Here is a 26,203-nt window from a genome sequence, read left to right as displayed (position 1 = left end):
GAATTCTCTCTAAGAGTGGAATTGCTGAGTAACATGGTAACTCTGTGTTTGATCTTTTGAGGAACTGGACTATTTTCCATCATTTTCCATCCCTAATGGCAATGAATGAATGTTCTAATTTCTTCACATCCTCATCATCATTAATTATTACCTGACTTTTTAATTAAATTCATCCTAGTAGGTATGAAGTGGTATATCATGCTTTTTCCTGTACCCTGCATTTCCCCAATGGCTAATGATGTTGAACATCTTTTGATGTGCTTATTGACTATTTGCACATTTTCTTAGGAGGAATGTCTATCCAATTCCTTTGACTATTTTTGATCGGATTATTTGTCTTATTTAGTTGTAAGAGTTATTCAGATATTCTAAATATGAGTCCATGCAATACATTTTTTTTAGCACTGTGTCAGTTGTCTTTTGACATACTTGATGTACCCTCTAAGAAACAAAAGGTTTTAATCTTGATGAAGGCCAATTTGTCCATTTTTTCTTTTATTGCCTATGCTTCTGGTGGCCAAGAGAGCTTTGCCTACCCCAAGTCAAAATGATTTACTTATTTCATAATAGTATCTTCACTATTTCTTTAGTTATTTCTCAGTGGTTACATTAGGACTTACCATATATACCTAAACTATTAGAATCCACTTCATTTTTATACTAACTTCATTCAAATGAGATACAGAATATTTTACCTTGGGCAGCTCTTTTCCTTCTCCTCCATTTTGTGCTATTATTACCAACCATTAATACATGGTGCAAGTAAACAACACATTTTTATACTTGTTCCTTTATGTTATTTTATGACTGCTCAAGAAGCTAAGAAGAGAAAGTAGAGCTAATATATTTGTATAATTTGTTAAAGTCTCTTGTTTCCCATTTCTTGATCTCTTCATTTGCTTCTGTGGATTCATTTATCTGGTGTCATTTCTTTATTCTAACACACCTTTGTTCCTATCCATCTTCCTGCTGTAATTGTAAATACGCTGTAAGCCAATAACAATTACATACATGTTTATGTGATTGCTTTTTAGCTCAATTAAAAGAAGAAAGTGGAGGAAATATGTAATTGTTACTGTCTTTTATAATTATCTACATAATTACCTTTACTAGAGTTCTGTTTTTTCATGTGGGTTGAATTACTTACTGTCTGGAGTCACTGCTTTTAGTTGAGGAACTTCCATTAGTATTTCTTGTAAGGCAGTTCTGCCAGCAGTAATTTTTCTAGGTTTTATTTGTCTTGGAATGTCTTTATATTGCCCTCACTTTTTAAAAATAGTTTTCCAGGTAGAAGATTCTTGTAATTTTTATTTTTCCAGAAATTTTTATCATCCTACTGCTTCTCACCTGTACTGTCTGTAATAAGAATTCTTTTCTTGATATTTTTCTGTCACATATGATGGGTTGTTTTCCTCTTAACTTTTTATATTCTCTCTTCATCCTTGGCTTTCATTATTTTCTCTATAATATGTCTAAGTGTGGATCTCTCTCTGTTTATCTTATTGGGAATTCTTTGAGCTTTTTAGGCATAGAGGCTTATGTTTTTCATCAGATTTTAGATAGTTTCCTTTGATTATTTTCTCTAACTTTTCTGTTTCCTTTCACTGTGGCACTCCTGTCTGTGAGTGAGCTTAGTGGTTCTCCTCAGGGTGTATTCATTTTTCTTCATTTATTTCTCTGTTCTTCAGATTGCATAATCTCTATCAATATATCCTCAAGTTTGTTGATTCTTTTTTCTGCCAGTTCGAATCTCCTATTGAGTCCTTTATGTGAATTTTTAATTTCAGCTATCATACTCTGAATTTCCACTGGAAATTCCATTGGAATTCCCATTCCATTCTTTTTAGAATGTCTGTCTCTTTATTGATATTTTTTATTTGATGAGACATTGACATATTTTTTCTTTGACCATGATTTCCTTTAGTTCTTGAGAATGTTTATAATAGCTGCTTTGAAATTTTTGTCTGTTAAGTCTGACATTTGAGCTTTCTTACAGGCAGTTTCTTTTGCTTCGTTTTCCAGTTTCTTTGCATTTCTCAAAATTTTTTGTCAAAAATTGGACATTTTTAAAATTATATTTCACAGCTCTGGTTACAGCACCTTTCACCTACCTGCTGCCAGGCTTACTGCTATAGTATTCTGCTCATTTATTTGTTTAGCGGCCCAGTTGAAAGAAATCTGTATCCCTCTCAGTATGAAATCTCTGCTCCTGGCTTCTCGGAGGGTACAACCTTGATCATAGTCCCTACTAGGGACTATGATCTAGGGACTATGATCTAGGAACTATGATCTACTCAGACTACTGAGTCTTAGCAAGGTCTTTGACTGCCTTTTCCCTGACTCAGGTTAAGCTACTTGTGTCTTCTGGTAACACAGCCAGCTGTTGGCTTCCATACACTGCTCTATGATTGCCCTATTGTTTTGAACAATTCTCTGGGTCATAAACTGCTCTGCAGTCTGGTCTGGATACATTCAGATGTCTTTGAAGCAGTACATTTTGAGGCCAGGCTTTGAGGCTTGTTCTGGAACCCAGGAGAGCTCTTCTTAGTTGTCTTTTTCTTCGGCTTCTCTCTGAACTAGGTGGCTGAGGATTTAGTCTGTTGATGTCATGGACTTACCAACCCACTCTTGGATCTTATCACCAAAATCTCCATAGTTTACAAGTGTGCCATTAGGCTGAACTTCCCTGCTGTTTATTCTACAGAAAATCATTTCTTTAGGGAGAGCTTTGGGAGATCTTTATTATTGTGATCTAGCTCTTGCCTCTCCTTGGGCAGAATCTCTGAGCTTCTACCCCAGAGCTGGAGTTACAGTCTGCTTTATGAGGAGGTCATTCAACAGGAACAGTAGCATTTTGTCTTCTCAACTTTTTAGCCCATCAGCTCTCCCAGAGTAGAACCTCTGCCCCACAGCTGAGCTTAAGTGAGGTAAATTGGGGCCCCCATACTTGGCCTTCAATACCTGGAACCTCTTGAGACAGGAGTGTGTAGAGGAAGCCCCCCCCCCCCATCCTCTTAGCCATACTCACCAGAATACAGCCTCTGCAGCACCAAGCTGATGGGGAGGAGATGTGCTATGGTCCTAGCCCCACTTGAGATACCAACACCATCAAGAGAGACATGAGGGATAAGGAGAGAGGAAGCAAGGAAAGTAGTGTTCTTGGCTACACTGACCCACACTAAAGCTTCTATCACATTGAGCTGTGGCAGAGGAGGGAAGGAGCAAGTCATGCTCAAGCCCCACAGACTCTTCCTGTATTACTGAGATCAAATAGAGTTTCCTGAATATTTTTCTCATTAGCTTGATGCCCCCAGGAATATTTGCAGAAATTTTAAATGGTTCTCTTTCTATCATTTCCATCAGTCATGGTTGTTCAGTGGGGAGCAGATCTGAGGAACTCACACTGACATTTTAGAAATGAATCTTCTTCTATTCAATAAATTTTCATCTACATAGAGGGAAAATAACCTTCATCCCAACACAAATAACTCTTGCTAACATTTTTTTTAAAGATTTTATTTATTTGACAGAGAGAGATCACAAGTAGACAGAGAAACAAGCAGAGAGAGAGAGAAAGGAGGAAGCAGGCTCCCTGCCGAGCAGAGAGCCTGATATGGGACTCCATCCCAGGACCCTGAGATCATGACCTGAGCCGAAGGCAGAGACTTAACCCACTGAGCCACCCAGGCGCCCCACTAACATTTTGATATATTTCCCTCCAGGACATTTTTCTAGACTCAGTTTCCTACATTTGCTCTTCCTTCCTTCCCTCCTTCCCTTTCTTTTCATTTAAATATTACAAATCACCCTCTCTGTGCAGTTGGATATATTTTATTAACTTAACATTCTAATATAATAATACTATACATTATTTCCTATTCTTTATAAACAACAATGTCAATAGGCATGTGCTATTCCATCAATTTGATCTGTCAAATAAACTTAATAGTCATTTCCCTGCAGCTGGAGATACATTAGTGATATTGTACCACTGTCATTTATTGAGCACATGGGCACTAAGCAGTTGATATACACCATCTTAGTACTCGTAACTGAATGAGGTAGAGCTCCTTATCATGTTTTACAGATGAGGAAACTGAGGCTTACTCAGAAAGCAGTAACTCCTAAAGCCATGGAGCTAGTAGGGATAGAGCCTGGGTGACCACAGATCTGTGAGTTTCAGGGACTATGGTTGTGATATATTTTTTTTTTTGCCTTTATTACTATTTATTTTTTTAGGTACGTTCCTAGAAATAAAATTAGCAGGCCAAAGGCGATTACTACATAAGTTTTCTTGACAAGAATTGACAAATTGGTTTCTAGAATATCATTTTTTATTCACCACTTTTCTCTGCTGCAATTGATGGAGCCAAAATAACTCCTTCATTTTTCACCAGAAGAAAATAGCATCGCACAATCATTTATGTCTGTTACTCCCAATGTTGACAACATTTCCATTCTCTCAATAGACATCAGTTATTATACACTTTGTGCATGTCTGTTGAAACTCTTGAGACTTTCTTAATATTTTTAGTAACCCTTTACATTATATAGTACAGTAGCCATCAGTATTTGCTACAAGTAATTTTATTCAATGTGTTCTTCACTGTTTTATTTTAGCGGAATACATTTTTAATTCTCTGATAATTTATATGTAGTCAGTTTTACTAGCAGAGCTTCTATTTGGTTTTTGATATGGCAAAAAAGAGGGACAAAAAACTTACTCAAGTGATCACAATACAGAAAATTAATGTCAGCCTCTTCTGGTTCACAGGGCACTTCCTGGGGAGTGACCCCCCTCACACTGGCTAGAGGAGCATTGGCCCCTCTGCAGGCATATCTCTCCTTAGGGGCCTGGCATCGTCCATTCATAAGTATCTCATCAATTCACTTTTTTTTCTGGTAAGCACGGTCTTAAGTAGTTGTACTTAAGATTCCAATTTCAGTGGGCTGGGATCTCCACACTTTTTTTTTTTTTTTTTTCTAAGCAAAGCACTTTAAGAACTATGATATCACATATTACAGATTCAATTTTCCATCACCCAAGGCACATCTTTCAATTCACTTGTTGGGTTAGTTGGCAGAAACTAAACAAGTAATGTAAGCAAAAACACACTTCTTAATTCTAATTCTCTCATTTACCTATTTGAAGGAGAGCACCTCAGTTCATCTTGAGTAAGTTTATGTGATGAATTTCTTGAATATGCCTTAGTAGGAGGGCACCTGCATCTGCCCTCTAGAGCACATACTTCACTATTAATTTAAGATCTTAGTTCTTGAGTCTTTCTTCAACAACATCCTCACCTATTCAGATCTTATAGTTTCTTATAGTTTAAAATTCTTTCCTTCAAGAGGGCCGCTATATTTAGTTACTTTTTAGTGGTGATCTGTCTATACAGCTTAGCCTAAAATGTTTTAATGGCTGTATGCTTCTAGATGAGATGTGTAGATGAGTAATTACTGTTGATTCTCCCTTCCCCCCAAATCCAAACCAACAGGTAATGAACCCACAGCACATATCCTGCAAGTTACTTACTTATTTACCTATTTACCTACCTATTTCCTTAAAATATCTGGCTAGTAATGGTTTTTGTTGAAAATATTGATCAAAATAACTCACAGTTCAGTTCATTTGGGAGAGAAATCAACTTTTACAAGAAAATAATTTTTCTCTTGTGGTATGAAATAATATATAATCATATTAATTTAGTCTAGAAATAAGTTGAAATTATGTTACCCCACATTCTCCTTAAATACACATCATGGGCTACAATAACTTGCAGTTTTCTTCTGCCATGAAAGAAAAACGTTCCAGCTGAAAACTTTAGAATCATATAACCTATATTTTATTGGTGGGGGTGTCTTAAATATGGAAATTCCAAACTGGCGTTTTCTCTAGAATGTGAGAGGGTTCACTTTTCATATGTGACCTTATCCTGAACTTCTCTGAAACAGCACAATCAAATGAATGTCTTTAACCCTATCATTTTACTGAAATTTGAATCTATCTATCTATCTGTTATTTATATACCTATAGATATCCAGTATTATCAGCAAAATGATAGTCCAAAGCTTCATTTATTTAAAACCTCTACATGAAAACATAAGTGATTATTGGTACTGACTGAAAATGTTCTACCTTTTATTATCAGCTGCTGTGTGGGACTTCCCTTCATAAGCCAAATCATTGAAAGATTAAGAAATAAAAAAACTATAATAACTAATTGTAAAACCCTCAGAGTATACTATTAGCCTATATCTACTTTAAGGATGGGGAAGGAACTCAGTTACCAATTCAGTTTCAGGTAATTGCTGTGGCCACAGTTACTAGTAAAATTTTTCAAAAGCAAACTCACAGAAGGACAATGTTTTTATTTTCTGTGAATTCCACCAAATAGGAATTTGACAAAGGTCCCACCCAGTAACACCACAACACACCATGCTATGCCAGTGGCCGTGCCTTACCACAACCATTCTCAGTGGCTCAGAGACAAAAACAATAAATATCCCTCTGGGCCAGAATATGAGCCAGCAGGTCCTAACCTCATGGAGAATATTTGGCGATACCAGCCTTTAAAAGGTTCAGTGTTTTTATGAAAGTGGTTTTATAAGCTTTAATATATAGACTCAGACATTTTCCTAGTGATATTTTTAAATGAATATTCCACCAATTCAGTTTATGAATCCAGTTTTTGACAAGACTGAGAAAAAATGAAAACCTTCCAAAATGGAAACATGGCCATCTTTTGTTGTGAATACTCCTATGTCTGAAAGCATTCTGTAGAGAAGACCATTTACCAAGCACACTTGGCCCAAACATCTGTGCTCTATTGTGTTTTCCGGAGCAAATCAACCCATTCAGGGACTATAAAACAAGAATTCATATAAAAATGTATGTAAGGAAGACACATTTCTCTTTTTAAAAGCTCATTCATCCATGATGAAGCTATTAAAAGAAGGCTCAAGTTAACAATAAAGAACAAGGGATAATTGTGTGAATATCTGTGGTGGGGAGGCCCAGACAAATGGTGGTAGGATTAGAATGATGGAGACCCAGCGACCAGGCAGCCCACAGGATGTCCTCTGGGGCTTATTTGAGTAGAAATGAAGAGAAGGGGGATCTACACAATGTGCCAATGACTCATGGTAAACACCTGGCAGACATTTCAGTTAGTGAGGAAAGCATGGTGCCAGGATATGCTGGTGTTATGGGAGAGTCTAGGCAGAGTATGGGGAAGGTGGTGGAAAGGAATGAAAAGCAAGCAACCCCCAAAAGTTTCGGAAGACAAGCAGGCAGAGTGTGGGATGTACAGCTCTAACACATCCCAGGGGAGTAGGGTCAGAAATAAATGTCTGATACCCAAAAGTTCATTGGTGCTAGAGACACTGGCATAATGGGGGGGTGGGGGGCTCAGCAAATGAGGAGTAAAGCATGGTGACCCTGCTTCTGAAGTCAAAGAATTCTCAGAAGTGGGGAGGGCTTGCTTCACCCTCGGCAGTCTGTATCAGAACCTGCTTGGAGTAAGGGCAAGCCATTTTCAAATTACACAATTTGTTCTTCCCCATTCAGCTGCCACTCTGTTTTAACAGACCACCACACAGGTGTACTGGGGAGAATAAAAAGGGCAGAATGCTAAAAACCACTGAAATACAGGCTTGGTCATTAAAAAAAAAAAAAAAATAGCAAGGAGTTCACTATAGCTCCTGAGCATGGTATCAGAAATACAGTTTGCATTAACGTCAACCTGGAGGCTGAGCTGTGAACACCAGGCAGCTGATACAACAGGAAGCTGGCTCATGCACCTTGGAATCAGGTTGGCCAGGGTTCAATTCCGAATCTGCTGCATATCACAGGCATATTCTTAAGATCACTGGCCCTCGTTTTTCTACTACCAGTTTTGATTCACACAACCATGTGTTTAGAGAAAAGTATACATCTGGTGATCCAAGTTGGAATTCCAGAAGCACATTTTCTATAGTACTGTGATTCTTCAGTGGTTTATAATATCTTTTCCACCATTTTTCCATTATGTGTCCCTACCCAACTGACTAGAAATGCCCTCCCCTCCCCAATTTAATTCTCTGGAGATGAGTCTCAGACAGGAACCCAAAGAAATTGATGAAGAACAAATTGGTAGTTGGATGGGCTCTCCGAGTCATGGGAAAGAAGTGCTGACATAGACCTGGGGCCCTCTATGTAGCGTCAAAAGGCACATGCGCAATGGCTGGAGGTAGACCCTCTCTTTGTGTTCTCCCCAGGTTCCTAGCCACCACCTGCCATCAATGGTGAGGGTCTCTATCCCTCTCCTCCTTGGTTCTCTGAAGAATGAACTATTGTTTCAAATATTTAAAATAACAAATAACACAAGTTTATAAGTACAAATCAAGACAATTTGTAAGTGAGAAAAGAAGAATATGCAGTGAGAAAGTATAATGAAATCTGACTTTAGTATGGGTGTTAGGTTTGAGAAGTGGGGAAGTAGAATAAGTAGAAGTTAAATGAGTCAAGAACAGGACAGGAGTTTCTAGGCAGAGGGAACAGCAAGACTTCTATTTTTAGCATCACTGTGATAAGAGCTCTAAGAAGTAGTAGTGTCAGTATCTGTCTCTTATTCAGAAGCCAGATGAGCTTTAGAACTCACTGACCCAGGAATGATTTGGTGGTTACAACGTAATAATAATAATAATAATAATAATAATAATAATAATAAAATGAACAACACTTAAATTCTTAAGGAATGAGGCTAAATTGGCAATATAAAATGAAAAATTAAAGTACTTTAAATAGTAATTATATAGATAGAGTCATTTCAGTTGGGATCTAACATGGGTCCATCACTTTTCCCAGGCCTCAACACGGGGAAAGAGAAGAAAAAGGTAAGAAGCCTCTGTAACATTTGATGTTGTCTTCCCCCAAGTTCACCAACCTGTCACTGATGTTTAAGGACTTGGGCTCTCTCACAGTCCTCCAGAACAGTGCTGGAAGTCCTGTGCAGAGTATCTCACATGTGCTCCCTGGGCTGGGATTTGGCCTTTTCCGGTTTCTTCCCCATTTTCTTCTTCTGCTAATGAAGCCTAAAGCAGCAGTTCTCTTCATATTCACCTTCAGTCCTCCTGGGATTGGCCGCAGGTTAATGGGAACATAAGGAAGACTTCGGCAGCCTCTTATCTGTTTCAGGACAATTAATATCGTGTTCATAACAGTCATGCCCTTAAGATCACTGGCTCTCATTTTTCTATTACCACTTTTGAAAAAAAGAGCTCTATCGAATGTACCTAAAGGTGGCTTCTATCATTATCGAAACTTCTGGCACTACTTCCCATCAATACAAGTAGTTATTAAAAGCTTCTGACATCACTGTTTCATGGAGATTATATTGGAAAATAAACTAGGTTTTACTCCTTTCTGGAGAGCTCTTCACACGAGGATTAACTCATCAGCCCTTCGGGACTATAGTGGGGAATGGGTAAAATGAGTCCAAATGATAAGTATGACCATCACACACAAGGTGATGCTGTAAACATTATCAATATGCTTTTCCTTTCGCCTCTCTGAGTACAAGAACTCCACCCTCATTTACCCAAAATGTCCATTAACCTCAGCAGACGTTTGTATACTACGAGGAGTAAAAATAAGATGCTTCCTGCCCTTTGAGATAAAAAAATACCTGTTGCTATGAGAGTAGAATGTTCAGGTTCCATAGAGCCTTCGTTCCCCTTTTAGGTTATAAAAAGTTTACTCAGGATATTCACTATGGTGTGGAGGGCATGCTCTATCTGGATTAAATGAATGTAAAGAGAAGATAAGATTTGGGGCAAATGGAAGAAAGTCCATCCCTTTATAGGCCTAGGAAATCTGTGGGAAGGAGAAGAGGAGAGAAAAATGGATGTTTGTCAGATAGGTATTTTCTGATTGTCTTCTCTGTGGTAAAAAGATGAGAACATTCCAGAGAGGTGAAGGAAACACTGAAAGCAAAGAAGAGCTCTTCTCTGTCCACGTTAAGACTCCTAGAAAGATGTCATCTCTGAAAGATGTCACTCCTAGAAAGATGTGAACACCTCCCAGTCACCAAGATGGGCAGTGGCCACAGCAGCTTGGCAATGCTAAATGGTCACGTGAAGGAAGTCCCCAAAGGTTAACTTCCTGGTGTCACCCTGGGTTTCAGAGCAACTGAGAATCTGGTTTGGGAGCTTGTCGTACTGGTTTGACCACATGACTTCTTACCAGGGTTTACTGAACAAACTGCAGGGCTCGAGGTCAGCTGAGTTAGAACCTCCAGGGTCTATACAGAAGCAGAAGCTAGCATGAGCCTCGTTTGTCAGAGAGCGTTGTCAGCCCTGGTCACACTGAAAAAGACCAGCTCATGAATCTTACTTCAGCTGCAAATGTCAAGAGGACAGTGTATAGAGCTGGAAGACAGACATTGTCCTTGAGGTCAAAATGATATAACACTGAGCCTGAGGCCCTGGCCCATCCCTACCTAAGGTTATGTGCTTGGCACCTCTTTCTCCCTATTTTCAGACACAAACTTAGGGAAAGAGCATTTGTATGACTATTTTATGACACTTAATGGACTGTGTAAATTTGACTAATATTGATACCAGATGGTTCATTTATTCTTATGATTGTTTGACTTTTTTTTTTTTTTAAGATGGAGAATGGTGTAAGGGCCTTAATGTTAAGTTGCATGTTTCATTCATTTTTGTGTCTCTCCTAGTAACTGACCGATGATGTTACATGTAAAGGAAGGTCAAAAAAATGCCCTTTAAGCAAATAATTCGTGAAGAGTTATTTTTACATTTCAGTGGTTCACAAAATTCTAGAGAGCAGCTCATGGCATCTTAAAGTTTATCTCCTTATTTCCATGCTTCCCTAATGCAGTGCTCTAGGAGTAAATCACCTTGAGTCAGAAGAAGCCCCATCTATATGGCTTCTTCTAAACTTGAAGAATTTTCCTATGTTTCTCAGTCATTTTTGTGTTGGAAGGAGAGAATCACATCTAGTTTGTGAAACCCTAGCTAGAAGAGATTTTTAGTCAACACACGAAGGTTCACAGAGGTTGTTCCTTCCAAGAATAATCTCCCAGGGCCCCATTCAACAATAAATATTGCCCAACTTCCCCATGCAGAAGTCGGCGTAAGGCTGCAAACACTAAGGAAATTGCCTCTGCATCCAGCCAGCTGATTTGGCAGACCAAGGGCCAATGCACAAAGAAGGTCTGTCTCTGTTTGTTTTCCTCATACTTTTCCTCCTTTCTGAGCAGTAAGCCATGGAGAGTTATGGCAACGCCTGGGAAGAATGTGTTAGAGACTCCCTCTTCCCGCAGACCCCGCTAATTACAAAGAACCAAAGTTTTTGCTCAAATTGACTGGGTAGTTATGATTCTGACCACTGGACATACTGCAAACAGGGACTTCTATAAACCTCACCCTAAAAAAAGTCTTGGGAGGAAGGCTTCAGTTTTCAGTCACTTTGTTTCCTTTTCAGGCTCTTTCTCCTAGGAAAATTAAAATAAAGACAATACCATGTTATGACTCATTGGCCTTGTTACCCAGTAGAATCCACCGGGACATTTTTCTAGTGTCGTAGAAAGAGCACCAAAATAACAAGGAGTTTGTTATCTTAAAAGGACAAAAGACAAGGATTTAAGAGATGTAGCTTATAATTCTAGTATGAAAAAAGCCACTGGATCTCTCCATGACATGGGCCAAGTCCCTTTACTTGTATGGGTCTGAATTTCCATTGTCAAAAAAATGAGCCCTTATACTTGTGTTTGAAATTCAGTCATACAGAATACTTTTAAAATTATTAACTAGAGGGGCACCTGGGTGGCTCAGTCAGTTAAGTGTCTGCCTTTGACTCGGGTCATGATCTTAGGGTCCTGGGATCTGACCCCTTGTCTTTCTCCCTGCTCAGTGGAGAATATGCTGCTTCCTCTTCCTCTGCACCCACCCCCCCTTGCTCTCTCAAGCACACTCTCTCTGTCTCTCTCTCAAATAAGTAAATAAAATCCTTAAATGAACTATTGACTGTATATAAATCTTGACACTTTGGTCTGAGTTATGTTTTTTTTTTTCGAAAATATTTTTAGGTGATCGCTTCTTGGCCTTTTAGCTAAGATCAGGTGTAGTATCTGTTCTTATCAGTTTAATATCTGATATTGTCCTCTATCTGAGGACAATATATTAAATGGATTTTTGGAGTAGGGAGTTGAAATAGGAGCTTGCTCCGTCCACTCCATGCATCGACCTGGTATTGCAGTACTTCCAGGAATGGTGCACGCTCCCCACTAAAGTAGTAAATAAAAGATTTGGTTAGTAAGAAAAAAAAAAAGAATATTTTTAGGTGATTTTATAAATCCTTCTCTTAAGTTGATTAGTTTGTATTATTCTTAAATAAAAATTTTGCATCACTATCTCTCTGTATACCTTAAGATAAAATTCATACAGGAAATATAGAATAATATTTGATCCTTCCCCATTACCATGCATTGTATTATCAAAGCCAAGAGAACAAAGATTTATGCATAGAGTTGTTCATTGGTGATTTTCTCTTTGGTGTTCTGAGTAGCTGTCTCTTCTGGGCCATTGCATCTATGCTAACGAAGCAAGATGTACTTGGTTGGTGGTATTCAACTGAAATAAGGTATTTACTGGAGTCAGTCTTGGTCCATTTACTGCTTTCTGAATTTTCAAAAAAGCTAATAGTTTTATTAATCAAAAGGCTGTCATGCATAGTATTCCATTGTGTATATATACCACATCTTCTTGATCCATTCATCTGTTGATGGACATCTAGGTTCTTTCCATAGTTTGGCTATTGTGGACATTGCTGCTATAACCTGTACCCCTGGGGATAAAAACATATGTTTATAAAAAATAAAAATTAAAAAAAAAAACTGTAATAATACAAAAAAAAAAAAAAAGGCTGTCATGCTACATAATCGGTTAAGTATCCAACTCTTGGTTTTGGCTCATATCATGATCTCAGGGGTGTGAGATGGAGCTTTGCTGCATGGGGCTCTGTGCTCAGCCTGGGGTCTTCTGGAGAGTCTCTCCCTCTCCTTCTGCCCCTCTCTCTATACCTCCTTCTCTCCCAGAAAGAAAGAAAGAAAGAAAGAAAGAAAGAAAGAAAGAAAGAAAGAAAGAAAGAAAAAGAATGAACATCAGTGAGATATTGAAATACCAGTTCAAAAATAGTGACTTTGTATTAAGAAATATCATGAAAAAGGAGTTTGTATATACATTCAGAAGTATATATACAAAGTGATTAAACAAAATTATTCCCACTATTTATACTGAGTGGGCAAAATGTATTTCAACTTATTTGAAAATTATATAGGTATTAGAAGGCGGACATGTTTTTAGATATTTTAACAAAAGTATGCTATTTATGGTTTTTGAAATATTAACTTCTATGCTATTAAATATTAGCTTCCATTTTGAAATGTAACTATATACTCTAAACACACTGTCTTGCTATCAATAACCACTTGATTTTATTAAGTTTTCAAGAACATCTAGGTTAGCAACATCCTATATATATGCTTGGTTCAAGTAAGTGCAAATGTCTAACAGAAATCAATAAAGAACATGACATATGGAACCGTGGCTTTTCCAGTTACAGGTGATTATGTTCAGAAAAGAATGCAATAATTCCTTTAATGTTAACCCTACTTAAATTTCCATTTTCCACCTTCGTCTCTTGCCAGAAGCACAATAATTATTCCAAACCCGGGCTATGTAATAAATGTCTGGGAATGGTTTACTTGCTTGCACTGTTTCTCATACTAAGACACAAACATGTGGTGTTCTACCATCTGGGTCCTTTATATGTAACTTTTCTTACTTCTTCACTAGAGTTAGTCACATGCTCTGAAATACAATAATCAAATAATAGGATATTAGTTCACCTTTGGCTCAACCTATTATTCAAAGATCCTAAGGAAGTCAATCATACTGTTCATTTGAAGCAGGGTTGAAAAAAATTCTGTGTTGGAAAACAATGCAGAAAGTGCATTTGTGTTTTATGTTTCTAAAACAATTATCAAAGTATTAGGAGTTTATAGCTTGATAGTAATCCTCCAACAGAAAACAAATAGAAGGGGAGATTTAGGAATCAAATGATCACATTTTAACCTGTAACCTGGAAGGGTGATGAAAGCATATTAAGAATTTTTAAGAAGTCAAATACTAGCAGATGTGGAATATTGTACAAGACACAAACTCAATAGGCATTCACATAGAAAAGAACCATGAGGATAAAAAGCTAAAAGGAGTTTGCTGAGGTTGTTTTAGTCTGTATTCAAGTAGGGTGGGCTCAGCCAAATTTGCCTAGAAATTTGCATTGGTCTGTGCAACCCAAATGCCTGATAAATAGGTCTAGAATATAGAGATAAGTGGTCAGCTGAGTGGGTGAAAGTATGGCCTGGGAAATACAGAGAGGAGGCATTCCAGGTGCTGGAACATACATATATTACATCACGCAATGTACTCTTGGAAATACGAACACTGGTTCTTCTGGGTACTTCTTTGTGGACAGTGGTCCTGAGAACGGACTTTCTTGAGTGTCTTCCCTGACCCTCATCCCAGGTTCAGACTCAACACATCTTTACTTTTAATATACCAAGCACATGATTTCCTTGAAATTCTTACCTGGCTTTAGCAGGCAATCACCAGTGGTCTCACAAGGTCCTCGCAAATAGTCTAACATTGTTCTTCAAAAGTTTGCTATGCTTACAGAACTCTTATGTGATCTGGCCCCCGCCTCCCTTACCAAGTTCAACTGGGGACACACTGTGTTACCCTCCAGCTATGCTGGATTTCAGTCAGTCTCTAAAATACCACAAGCTCTTTTCTGTCCCCTTCCTTTCCCTCTGCCTGAAATATTTCTCCCAAGTTCTTTGCATGTTCAAGTTGGTCTCATTCTTGAGACCTCAGCTCAAATACAACTCTTTAGAGAAGGCTCTCCTGAATTCTAGATAGAGTGCTTTTACATCAGGTGGAAAGGAATCTGTCTCCTTTAGTATCTATAACAGCAACCCATTGTTCTCTTGCTTATGGCTCTGTTCACCTGTGTACTGTTGGTTTTCCTCACTGGAATCTAAACAGTCAGGGAGAAGTTCTTTCTTGTTCATTATTGCCTCTATTACACTAGTAGTGTCTAATATAGCCTCTGAAACATGGTAAGCCTGAGCATAATGTTACTAAATAAGCGAATGAGGAGAAGAATGAAAAGATTTTATGGTGAAATGAAAAAGAGGAGCGAAATACATGTGAACAGTGAAGGAGAGAAGAGAGAATTAGGTGATTATTTCCCGTGGGTCATTTTTAAATGCTTCATTTTCCCCCAGAACCTAAGCAGACAACATGAATTGGTATTAGCATATCCTAGGATCCTTTAGAGATATTAACCATAGAATTTGACCTTAGGAAGCGAAGGAAAATCAGAGGAGAGTGTCCAAAACACCCCAAAAATAAAAGTCTGCAGATATTCCGTAAGAACTAACCGAGCCTCTTGACTCACTCAGATGGACTGGTTACCTTAGCCAAATTGGGAAACTCAGCTAGATGATTAAAGCTTAAACATCTGAGGCATGTTTACTCAAATGATTAATGAAAATGGAGGACAAAAATTGGAACACAATTTGTTAAAATCAAGAGAAAGACAGTAAAAAGAATTCTTATTGTATCCATACTATTAAAGCTTTGGGAATGAGATAAGAGATGTACATATGAGAGGGTGGGTAAGAGTCAGAGCCAGAATACAGCCAAGATAACCTTGTGGTGCTGTGTCGTCACATGCCCTCAATTATATAACACCTGCCATCCCCTCTTGGTTGGTGCAACGTACCAGTGAGAACAACTGTTTCCACGGCTACTGAGGAGGGAGCAGCTTTTCCTGATGTCCAGTAAATGGAACTTGGACTGTAAAACAACAGCAACAAAGAGAGAGCAGACAACTTAAGCATTTCCCCATAAGCCCAGGGAACTCATTTGTCCCTGCCAAGGGCTCTCAGTCAGTCTATGTTGAGCAGCAGGCTGAAACCCGCTGAGCAGACAGCTGCTGCTGGCCTAGGGCCCACTGTGGACCTGAAGAGAATAAGCCCCACTCCATTCAGGGCTTAAAATAAAGCTGACTCACCACTTTGGAGATACACAATGTGTCAGCCTGGGGAGGGCTGAGGCCAATGCTTGAGATCATCTTGGGTCAGACAGTACTGGGGACCTTCAGAAGATACCAAACCACAAACTCTGTTACTTCAGGTTACCAGTTTGAATTATTGTTCTGTTCTTGATGCAAAAAATGGATAGGTGAATTTTCCAAAATTATTTTTGCTTCCCATCCCCCCCCTAATTTCAGAAAAGTAAGGATGACTCTCCATACCTAAAACTATTTCTAAAAATGCCACTTTCTGAAGAGATCATAGAGCTCTCCTAGACAGTGTATTTGTGGTCCTACATATCTATGGCAGGCAGGACTCAAGGAGCATTATGAAAAACCCCTCCCTTTTTGTTCTCTTATGCCCCAAGGTGGTGGCAGAACTTTAAGAAATAAATTCAACACATATTTTCACAAATTAAATTTATCAACCAGACAAAAGATGAGACCATAGTTTTTTGTTTTGTTTTGTTTTGTTTTAGATTTTTTTTTAATTTGACAGAGAGAGAGAGTGAGATCACAAGCAGGCAGAGAGGCAGGCAGAAGGAGAGGGGGAAGCAGGCTCCCCACTGAGCAGAGAGCCCAATGCAGCTTTCGATCCCAGGCGCCTGAGACCATGACCTGAGTGAAAGGCAGAGGCTTAACCCACTGAGCTACCCAGGTGCAACATGGCTTTTTAAAAACCCGAATAATGTAATTACAAAGTTTTCTGGGATGTAGCTCCCAGAGATTTCTCTTCCATTTTGATAAAGGATTCTCTACATATAATAATTCACCATATACAAAGACTCTGTGTCATCAGAAACAATTTATGAAGCAGTAGGAGGTTTTATATGGCAGTATATTCAACACTTCTCAAATACATAAACAGCTGGGCTTTTATTCATATGCAAGTAATTTAAGTTTTCTATTAGCCATTTCATGAAGTTTAGAGGAAATTGGGCACCATATAAATGACATGGAAACACTGGAAGACACTGAAACACCAAATGAATACATCTAAGAAACTGGATAACATTTTAATGATGTGTATTTTGTTATAGACTGGTTCTTTGAAAATTGGCAAACTACTTCTGTTTTTAACAGAGGGATCCAGATGGACCAGAATGTTCCAAGTTCTTTCTATTTTTTTTATCATTTCATTTATTAAATATTTGTTGACATCAACTACTTGCCAGGCACCATGCTGAGAACTAGATGTATAAGAATTAAAAAAAAGACATGATGCATGCCTTTGTGCAACTGATTACCAGAGGAAGTAGACTCATTTGCTTGTTTAATTATGTAGTTTGCCCATGAAAAGTGCCCCGCAAAAGAAATAGGTGGCATTAAAAGAACATGTAACAGGATATCTTGACATTCTGGAACATCAGTTGAGGGTTCTCTGATGAAGTTGCATTAATCTAAGATCAAAAGGGTGAGTGGTGATTAGATAAATAAGGAGAGGAAGAGCATCCCAGGCAAAGGAACAGCATTGCAAAGGACTTGGGTTGGAATGAAACTTAGCAAATTTAGTAACCAAAAAAGTGCCAAAATGTCCAGAACATGAAAAGCCAGAGGAGAGTGATGGTAGATGATGGTAAGCAGACTCTTGCTGATTTTTGTTTTTTTATGTCAAAACTTAGGGATTTTATCTTAAAAGTCATCCAGAAGATTTGGAAGTACTGGGTACACTAGAATGCTATCATTAGTTAGAAGTGTATTTCCTAAAACTTTTTCTTTCTTTCTTTCTTTTTTTTTTGTTGTTGCTATTTAAAAGAAATAAATTGACAATGGAAACAAGGGTGTATGTAGAGAGATGCACTTAGCAGCTATTGCAAAAGTCCAGAAGAGATCATTGCAGCACTGAACTTGAGTAGTAATGACAGTGGAAATGAAAAGAAGTAGGTGACCCTGCATGAGAAGGAAGAGTATTTGATTTATGTGGCCACAGTGGGTTTCAATAAATATTTGTTGACTAAATGACTGATTAGTTTTGTATTTAGGAAGAGGAAAGAATCAAGGATATATTAGTCTAATTGAGAACTCTTTAAACATAATGTTGTTCTCTATTCAAAGTGTTGTCCACAGGTCTAGCAACATCAGCATCGCCTGAGAGCTAATGGGAATTGCAGAATCCGTAGCCCACTAGAGACCTGTTAAGAATGGGGCTGTGAATGAGATCCCCAGGTGATTTGTATATAGATTAAAGTTTGGGAAGTGCTCCAAAGTCAGATGGCACTGGGGCTAAGAGGCCCACAAATTTAAGAGAGCAGATTAGAATCAAAGCCAAAAGAAGGAAATGCTGGGGGACACCTGGGTGCCCAGTCAGTTAAACATCTGTCTTCAGCTCAGGTCATGTTTCCGGGGTTCTGGGATCAAGTCCCACATTGGGCTCTCTGCTCTGCAGTGAGTTGGCTTCTCCCTCTGCCCCTCCTCCCACTCCTCCTTTTCTCTCTCTCCTCTCTCTTGGTCTCTCAAATAAATAAATAAAATCTTAAAAAAAAAGAGAGAGGGCGCCTGGGTGGCTCAGTGGGTTAAGCCGCTGCCTTCGGCTCGGGTCATGATCTCAGGGTCCTGGGATCGAGTCCCGCATCGGGCTCTCCGCTCAGCAGGGAGCCTGCTTCCCTCTCTCTCTCTCTCTCTGCCTGCCTCTCTGCCTACTTGTGATCTCTGTCTGTCAAATAAATAAATAAAATCTTTAAAAAAAAAAAGAGAGAGAAATGCTGGGACATATTTAAATGGATTTAATTGATCAAGAATAAGAAACTATTCAGGATGCATTGGGTATATAACATAATTAGGTAAGACTTCTTATGGAACCTCATCGCCAAAATAAGCAAATTAAATTGTTGAATTCCAAAAAGTGATAAGACAATGCTAGTGATGACTAGCATCAAGATGACTCTTTCTCTAATCATAACAATAATAATAATAACCATGACAATAATAATACATATGAGAGTAACAATGAATTGTATTACTTGATAGTTATTCAGTACTTGCTTTTATATACTTTTTCTGTTGGAAAAACCCTTAAAAGTATGAAAGGAAATGACATTGTATTTTATGGTGTGTGCAAGAAAATGTTGAAATTCTTCTTTACTCCCATGTATTTTGGCAGAGACTAATATGAAAAAAAAACAACAAAAAAACACCTGAGATCAATACTGAAGCTATACATAATAACTTCATAAAATCTGTATGCTCTGTGTATAAGAAAAATCATGTAGGGTCATTTCTATAGAGCAAGCACAAAAATATTGGAACGTAGAAAAGATGTGTATTGAGCATTGTTATATCATTATGAATCTTGATAGGAAGAAAATGCCAGAAATAATTCTGAGCTATGCTCTAACTCAAAGTACCATGCAACCAAGGTTCCTAGACTGCTTGCCATTATGCACTAGATCAGTTCCATATACCCAGAATGTCTTGGGGGCAGGGGAGGGAAGCCACAATATTTCATGTATCCTTAATAGATTGCCAAAAATAGATATGGTTCAATTGTGCTCAATGGCTCCTGAGGTTACAGAACATCATTCTCTCTGAAGTTCCAGTTGGCAGTTGCTTTCCCTTACTCTCATCTGCTCCCTTGTGTTTATTTTATATTCGTGCACATGACAGCAGTTGCCGAATCAGCCTGTGCAATCTCGCAATTATTGTTTTCAGAAAAATGCACATGACAGTTATTAGATCAACAACTAAATAACTCAGAGCAGTCGCTTAATATTAGTATCATATGTGCAGAACTTGAAGAGGGCTCAGAAAGGGGCAGCAAGAATGTTGTAAAGTCTAAAAACTTGACCATCAGGAAAATAAAAATGAAAAAGGTGACTTGTTTGACCTTGAAAACAAGAGACTGGGGAAGAAATTAGAAGGCTAAGAATATAGAAAAGCGGCATTGAGAGGAAGAGGTTCTAGGAGTTGGTCAGCAAAGCAACAGAGGGACACATCGTTTTAACGATCAAAACAGAAGCTGAGGATAACAGATGAGAGAACCCTAGTAGTGTAGTGTTTGCTAATTACCAGGCTTTGGGCTTCAGTGGTCCCGAATGTAAGTCCTGGCTCTGCCAAGTTAGAATAAAACTGACCCAAGGGGCACCTGGGTGGTTCAGTCAGTTAAGTGTCTGCCTTTGGCTCAGGTTGTGATTCTGGGGTCCTGAGACTGAGCCCCGCATCGGGCTCCCTGCTCAGCAAGAAGTCTGCTTCCCCCTCTCCCTCTGCTGCTCCCCCTGCTCATGCTCTCTCTCTCTTTGTGTCACTATCTCTCAAATAAATAAATAAATAAACAAACAAACCAATAAGCTCCCCCCCAAAACCAAAACAAAACAAAAAAACCTGACCCAAAAACTGGATGGAAGAAAATGGTCTACTGCTGTTTTTGTATTATTTTTGCAAGGGCTAGAGCATGAAAGGTGGGAATTAGATTTTCTGAATGTTCTTATGGTAGAAGACTGACCCAGCCTTATCCTCAGTCTTGTATTGATTCTGTCAATCACTTGGTAAATGTATTTCTCCTGACTTAGTGCCCTTTCCTGTTTTTCGGAGCACCAGCTCTGAAGTCACACTGCCTGCGTTTGAGTCCCATGTTGGAATATTTACCAGTTATTCATTCTCTTGAGCGCTCAGGTCTCCTACTTGAAAACCAGAAACAATAAGAATACCTATCTTGTATATGTTTTGAAGGATTAAACAAAACTTTTCACACTAAGGAAACTCCCAGTCAGTGTGTGCTCTTCGCGTTGTTATTCTTGGCCTGTGTAGAGCACTCCCTCAGGTCTATGAAGAAGTGAGAGATGAATCAGATAATGAACCAAGAGAGCTTTTAGAATCTAGTAGGGGAAATGAGACAGGGACTCAGACGGTTCTAATAAAGAGGAAATCGCCTCCAGAAAGACACAGATAGTAACATGAGCACTTAAAGAAGAGAACTGATTTTGAGGTGGGGAAGAGAGCGTGGGGGCACCACTTAGGGAGAAGGTGGTGTCTGAGCTGGATTTAGAACCACAGAAAGAGTTTGACCATCTGGAGGTGAGGCGGCATGAGTGGTAAGAGGAGAACGGAATAATACGTTCCTGGCTCCAAGAATAGGGCAGGTGTTCATTTAGTAAGGTTTTCAGATTCGGATGCTGACTTGAAGATTTGTTTCAACACGTTTTTCAGCTTAAGATATTCCAACTGTTAAATTTTCAGCAGATAGTCAGCCTCCCACATGCCAGGCCCCCAAAGCAGTGACACATCCTTTCCTAAGAAGCAACAACCATTTCAATGAAATACCATGGACTAGCGTCAGTACACTCTCATGAGTTTTCATTATTAGTCCATTGTTGAATTTACTTCCCAATTTTACCGTTTAATCATCTACATTGTGCAAGAACAGTAGTTTATTCATGATGGTTAATAGGGAAGAAAACCTCAAATATTCAAAACAACCTATTTCGATGATAACCAAGTACCAAACTCAAACTGTATCTTTTTGGAACTAATGTTTTATTTCATACTTTGATTAAAATTAAAACATAGAAAATCATGAACATCAACAAATAAAAGATGCTAGAAAAGAAAAATTCATTTTCTGAGACACGTAGAATTCACTAAGATTAAAATACTAGAGGGAAACATTCTTGGGAAAATATGTGTTTGATTTTCTTTCAGGTAGTTAGTTTGGAAACTTTTGTATAGCTGTAAGGACTGACTTCCAGACAGTTGGTTTTTTTCTCACCTCCTGCTTAGACATATAGTTTTTAAAAAATATACATTTATATAAATTACATGTTACATGTATGCATTCCAACAAAACCCCTAATTGTGTAGCATGGGGATTTAAATTCTTAACTCTACCAAGAGAGCTTTATGTTCTGAAATATATGTTCTGTGATTATTAGCCAGTCAGAATGATTAGGTACAAGAAAGGGTGGCTGGCATCACTTCACAGCGTGACCCAGTCGTTCAGAATGGCTGAGAGGAAAACAGAAGCAGCTACAGATTAAATTAGCGCACGCGGGGCACCGCTCATACCCTCAACTGGGGTGCCCCTATGAATCAAATATGCTTCCCTGACTCACATGGAATTGGCAAACAATTGAACCCAATTTCTCAGTGAAACTGTTAACTTTGGCCATGAGCAGTGGCATTTCCCCCTTCTTTGGAATGAAGTTTCCTCTGAATTATAGTAACAGAAATTATTCAAAATTAAACCTAATGCATGATCAGATTTCCTATGATAAAAATAAAATTTATACTTGCACCAGAACTTACATGTGGGGTGTCTGGGTGGCTCAGTGGGTTAAAGCCTTTGCCTTTGGCTCAGGTCATGGTCCCGGGGTCCTGGGATCGAGCCTCACATCGGTCTCTCTGCTCCGCAGGGAGCCTGCTTCCTCCTCTCTCTCTCTGCCTGCCTCTCTGCCTACTTGTGATCTCTTTCTGTCAAATAAATAAATAAAATCTTTAAAAAAATTAAAAAAGAACTTACATGAACTGAATCTAATGCAGAATCCCCTGATTGGTTTATATTTCTATTAATATGTAATACCCACTCTCTTTTTTACGACTGAGACACAATTTTATTTTTATTTTTTTACTAAGGGAAGATGGTCAAAGAATTTCTTAAGTAGGATAATGTGCAGATTTATGAGGAATATAATCTCTTGGGAAATGCATTTTGTTGTAAACATTAAAAAAATACTTCTATGAGACTGGCCTATGGACTGTGGGAAATGGAGGGTCTCCTCTTATCTGTACACCATGTGAACTGAGAGTGAGCAACTGTGCTATACAGACACATTTATTCACACATTGAAAGTGATGGCTGCATCTGAACTCACGTGTTCTAAAGAAAACCACATTGAGAATCATCAGATTGCAGCAGCACACTGAGGTTTATCTATCTTGGGTGAGGATTAAACTCTTCACTGGGGATTTCATTTTATAAAAATATCAATGAATTCTAATTTCTAGGTCATGAGAAATGCCAAGTACTGAGAAAGGAATGCTTTGCCTGTATATGCCAGACAGAAGACACAACAGTATTTTTTTTCTTTTTTCATCATAACAGGAAGCCAGTATGTACAGTCGAGAGAATGTGAACTTTAGAGTCAGAAATAGTTGGGTTTGAATCCCAGCTCTGCTACTTACAAAAATCTTGGTCTTGAGTAAGTTATTTATTTCTCTGAGTTCCAGTTTCTGAAACATCTGAGAGAAATAATAATGCCTGTCTTGAAAGCTAACTGGGGATACTAGATAAGATCATCTTTGTATCCAAAGTGGTTCTCAGCTTCACAAAACTATAGGCCCTTTGGAATCTCATTAGTCATAACAATACAGATTTCAGTGTTTCTTGCCCAGTCCTTCATAATAGAGGACTTACAGGTTATCCAAGTCTCACTCGCTTTTTGATATCCCTAGAAAGAGATCCCCCAAAATATTTAACCCTCCAGTGCTTTCCCCCATCAGAATCCTCTGAGCCTGAAGCCTTTCTGGTGTCAGTGCTGCACTCCACCAGAAGGTCAATAAACGTGCTAAGTCTTGGCTTCCACTGTGGCCCAAGTGGAACATTCCAAAAGTAACTGAGCCACTGCCTTTCCATGAATCCTCACCACACTGAAGCTAAGATGAGATCCACTCAAAAGGGAGGAGAGAGTTTCTCTTCTTCTGGGCCACACCGTGTCATGTGAGTCCAAAAGCTGCCCACCACCCTGGTTTTCAGAGTCCCTTACAAAACCAGTTTCTTCACCTTTTGGGTGTGGCTTTGCTCTCCATAAGACTCAAAGTAATGCATACAGCCCAGCTGTGTGACCTTTCTGTATCTCAGTTTCCTGCTGTATTAATACCTACTTATAGAGTTGTTGCCTTCACCCAATGCATTAATATACACAAAGCACACATTGTAATCACTATGTAAGTGTCAACAGTTATTGGAACTTTTATTATTCTTAGAATTGTTCTAGAGTGTAGGTCCTGGGAACAAGAGGAAATTGCTGGAAGATGTTAAATGTTGGCTCAAACTATTTAATTTTATTTAGTTGAAATATGAAAAGGAGATGGGATTTGTGCTGCACCCCATGCTGGTGTGGTTATCACCAATCAGAAGATACAGTTTCAAGAAAGTAATCAAAGTATTTGGGGAACATAGAGGAAAACGTATTTTGTTCTGGGCATGCTTATGGGAGAAGGGAGAAGATTCATGTTGGAGTTAGTGTTTCCAAGAGACATGGAAAAATTAGTGTGACCTTGAAAGAAGAGAAGATGAAATGGTAAAGGAGACTGATGGTAAATTCTGACTATAGCAACAGGCATGAAAACCAGCCACACTTGAGAATGGTGAGGGTGCACAGGGCTATGAAAGAGGGACAATAGTGAGAGCTCCAGCTTGAAAATGAAGCTGAAATTTTAGATGATATGGAACAGCATGCTCATGGAGTTTAGGTTTGTTTTTAAGGGAATGAAGAAACACCAAAAAAGCTTTTGTAAATAGAGCCCTTGAGCATTTTAATATATCTAAACAATGCTCACATTCAGACATGTTTGAAAAGTCTAAATTTGCTTTTGATGTTCTAAACTTATGTGCTGTACCCCATCTAATGCATCACCTTTTGATGGTAGTTCTTGCTGTATAATTTATGTCAGCATCTTAGCACAGAAATAGAAACAAAATTGTAGTTTTCTTGCCTTTTACTCATTACTATACAGATAGAAATAGTTCCCAAAAAGTGCTGACCTTAGTGATAACACACAAAGGTCTCATGAACTTAATAATCTTGAGATAAAGATGGGAATCATTAGGCTAAACATAAGGACTCATTGAACCTAAACTCATTGACTACATTAATAATTAGGAAGGAAAAGAACAAAGTAAAAGGACATGCATGACATGTTAGTTATAAATTTTTAACAACCCCATCTAAAATATGAACTGCAATTAGCAATTTGGGAACAATATTTCGTTTCCCGGGAAGAGCTTTTCCTTATAATCCAAAATTCCATTGGTGGTTTGCATGTATTTGACTTTGGTAAAATTTCAGGAATATCATCCCATAAGAAAAGAGACAAACAATCTGAAGCCAATGTTTTAGAACGTTAACTTGAATAGCTATGTGCTGAGGGCAGAAACAATTCGGGTAAGGCCAAAGTCTTTGTTATAACCCAATTTAAAGATGATGGGGACCTAAGGCACAGGGAGAGAAAATGAAAGATTTTATAGCAGCTGCTGAAGGAGATAAGAAAGAAGGAGAACCTCCTGCAGTATCTTTCTATTGCCCTGTACTGTCAAAGTTTAACTCATGCCAGCTGTCAAAGGCAAATCTCATTTTCACAGGGCAGGCAATAAAGTGTAACTTGGAGCTGAGAAGAATTAAATAAATAATAGGCACAATTAGTAATGAACATCTAGCAAGAATATACAGTAACCATTGTAATTTATTTTAAAATATTCCCTTTAAAATCAAGAACAGGGCAAAGATTCTAACTATTGCCACTTCTATGCAACCTTCAGCTGGAGGACCTAACCAGCACAATAGACAGAAAATGATACAAAGCTTACTGTAATCAAAGAAAATTCTAATATTTCTATGAGAAACATAAAAGAGAATATAGTAAATAATTAGAAAATTAGAGCTAATTTATTAGAGCTAAAATTAGAGCTAACTGAGGCTACCAGATCGAGGGCTCATATTTTTTAATTACCTTTATATGTTGTTCTTTTAAATCATTTTCAAAGGCAATTGGGGCTTTAGGTATTTGTCTGTGGCACATTTCAGATTCATGCTACTAAGGTTGGAGGAAATACTCTTGAGTATTCCTCACAGACACAGAAGTTCATTAAACCTCCATTAGTACACAAGGACACACACACGAACACACACATATATACAGTGCCCATAAACATACAAATAAACACAAAAAGGAAATAACTTGGAAAACAGATTACATTGCCCAGAGGACCATGGTCCTATTTTTATTGCATCTGGATATCTGATGCAGTGATCATCGTTATGGCTGATTCATTGTGCAACTTCAACATCCAATGAATATTCACTGAGCATTTGTCTTTTAACATGCCCC

At 38.4% G+C, this 26,203-nt stretch overlaps 1 long non-coding RNA gene and 1 other non-coding gene across 3 annotated transcripts in view; both read left to right on the top strand.

Annotated features, from left to right (window-relative positions):
- Window positions 1-4,897, top strand: part of LOC116575463 — a 47,160-nt gene extending 42,263 nt beyond the window's left edge. For both annotated transcript variants that reach the window (XR_004279790.1, XR_004279791.1), the window contains one exon: window positions 4,775-4,897. This is a non-coding gene — a long non-coding RNA (uncharacterized LOC116575463). The remainder of the gene's footprint in view (window positions 1-4,774) is intronic.
- A 7,198-nt stretch (window positions 4,898-12,095) lies between these two features.
- LOC116575623 lies at window positions 12,096-12,287 on the top strand. Its single transcript, XR_004279879.1, has one exon. It is a non-coding gene; the product is annotated as a U2 spliceosomal RNA (small nuclear RNA).
- The last annotated feature ends 13,916 nt before the right edge of the window (window positions 12,288-26,203 follow it).

The sequence above is a fragment of the Mustela erminea genome, chromosome 16, assembly GCF_009829155.1.
Source record: "Mustela erminea isolate mMusErm1 chromosome 16, mMusErm1.Pri, whole genome shotgun sequence".
NCBI lineage: Eukaryota > Metazoa > Chordata > Mammalia > Carnivora > Mustelidae > Mustela > Mustela erminea.
This window is presented reverse-complemented; position numbering and strand designations above follow the sequence as displayed.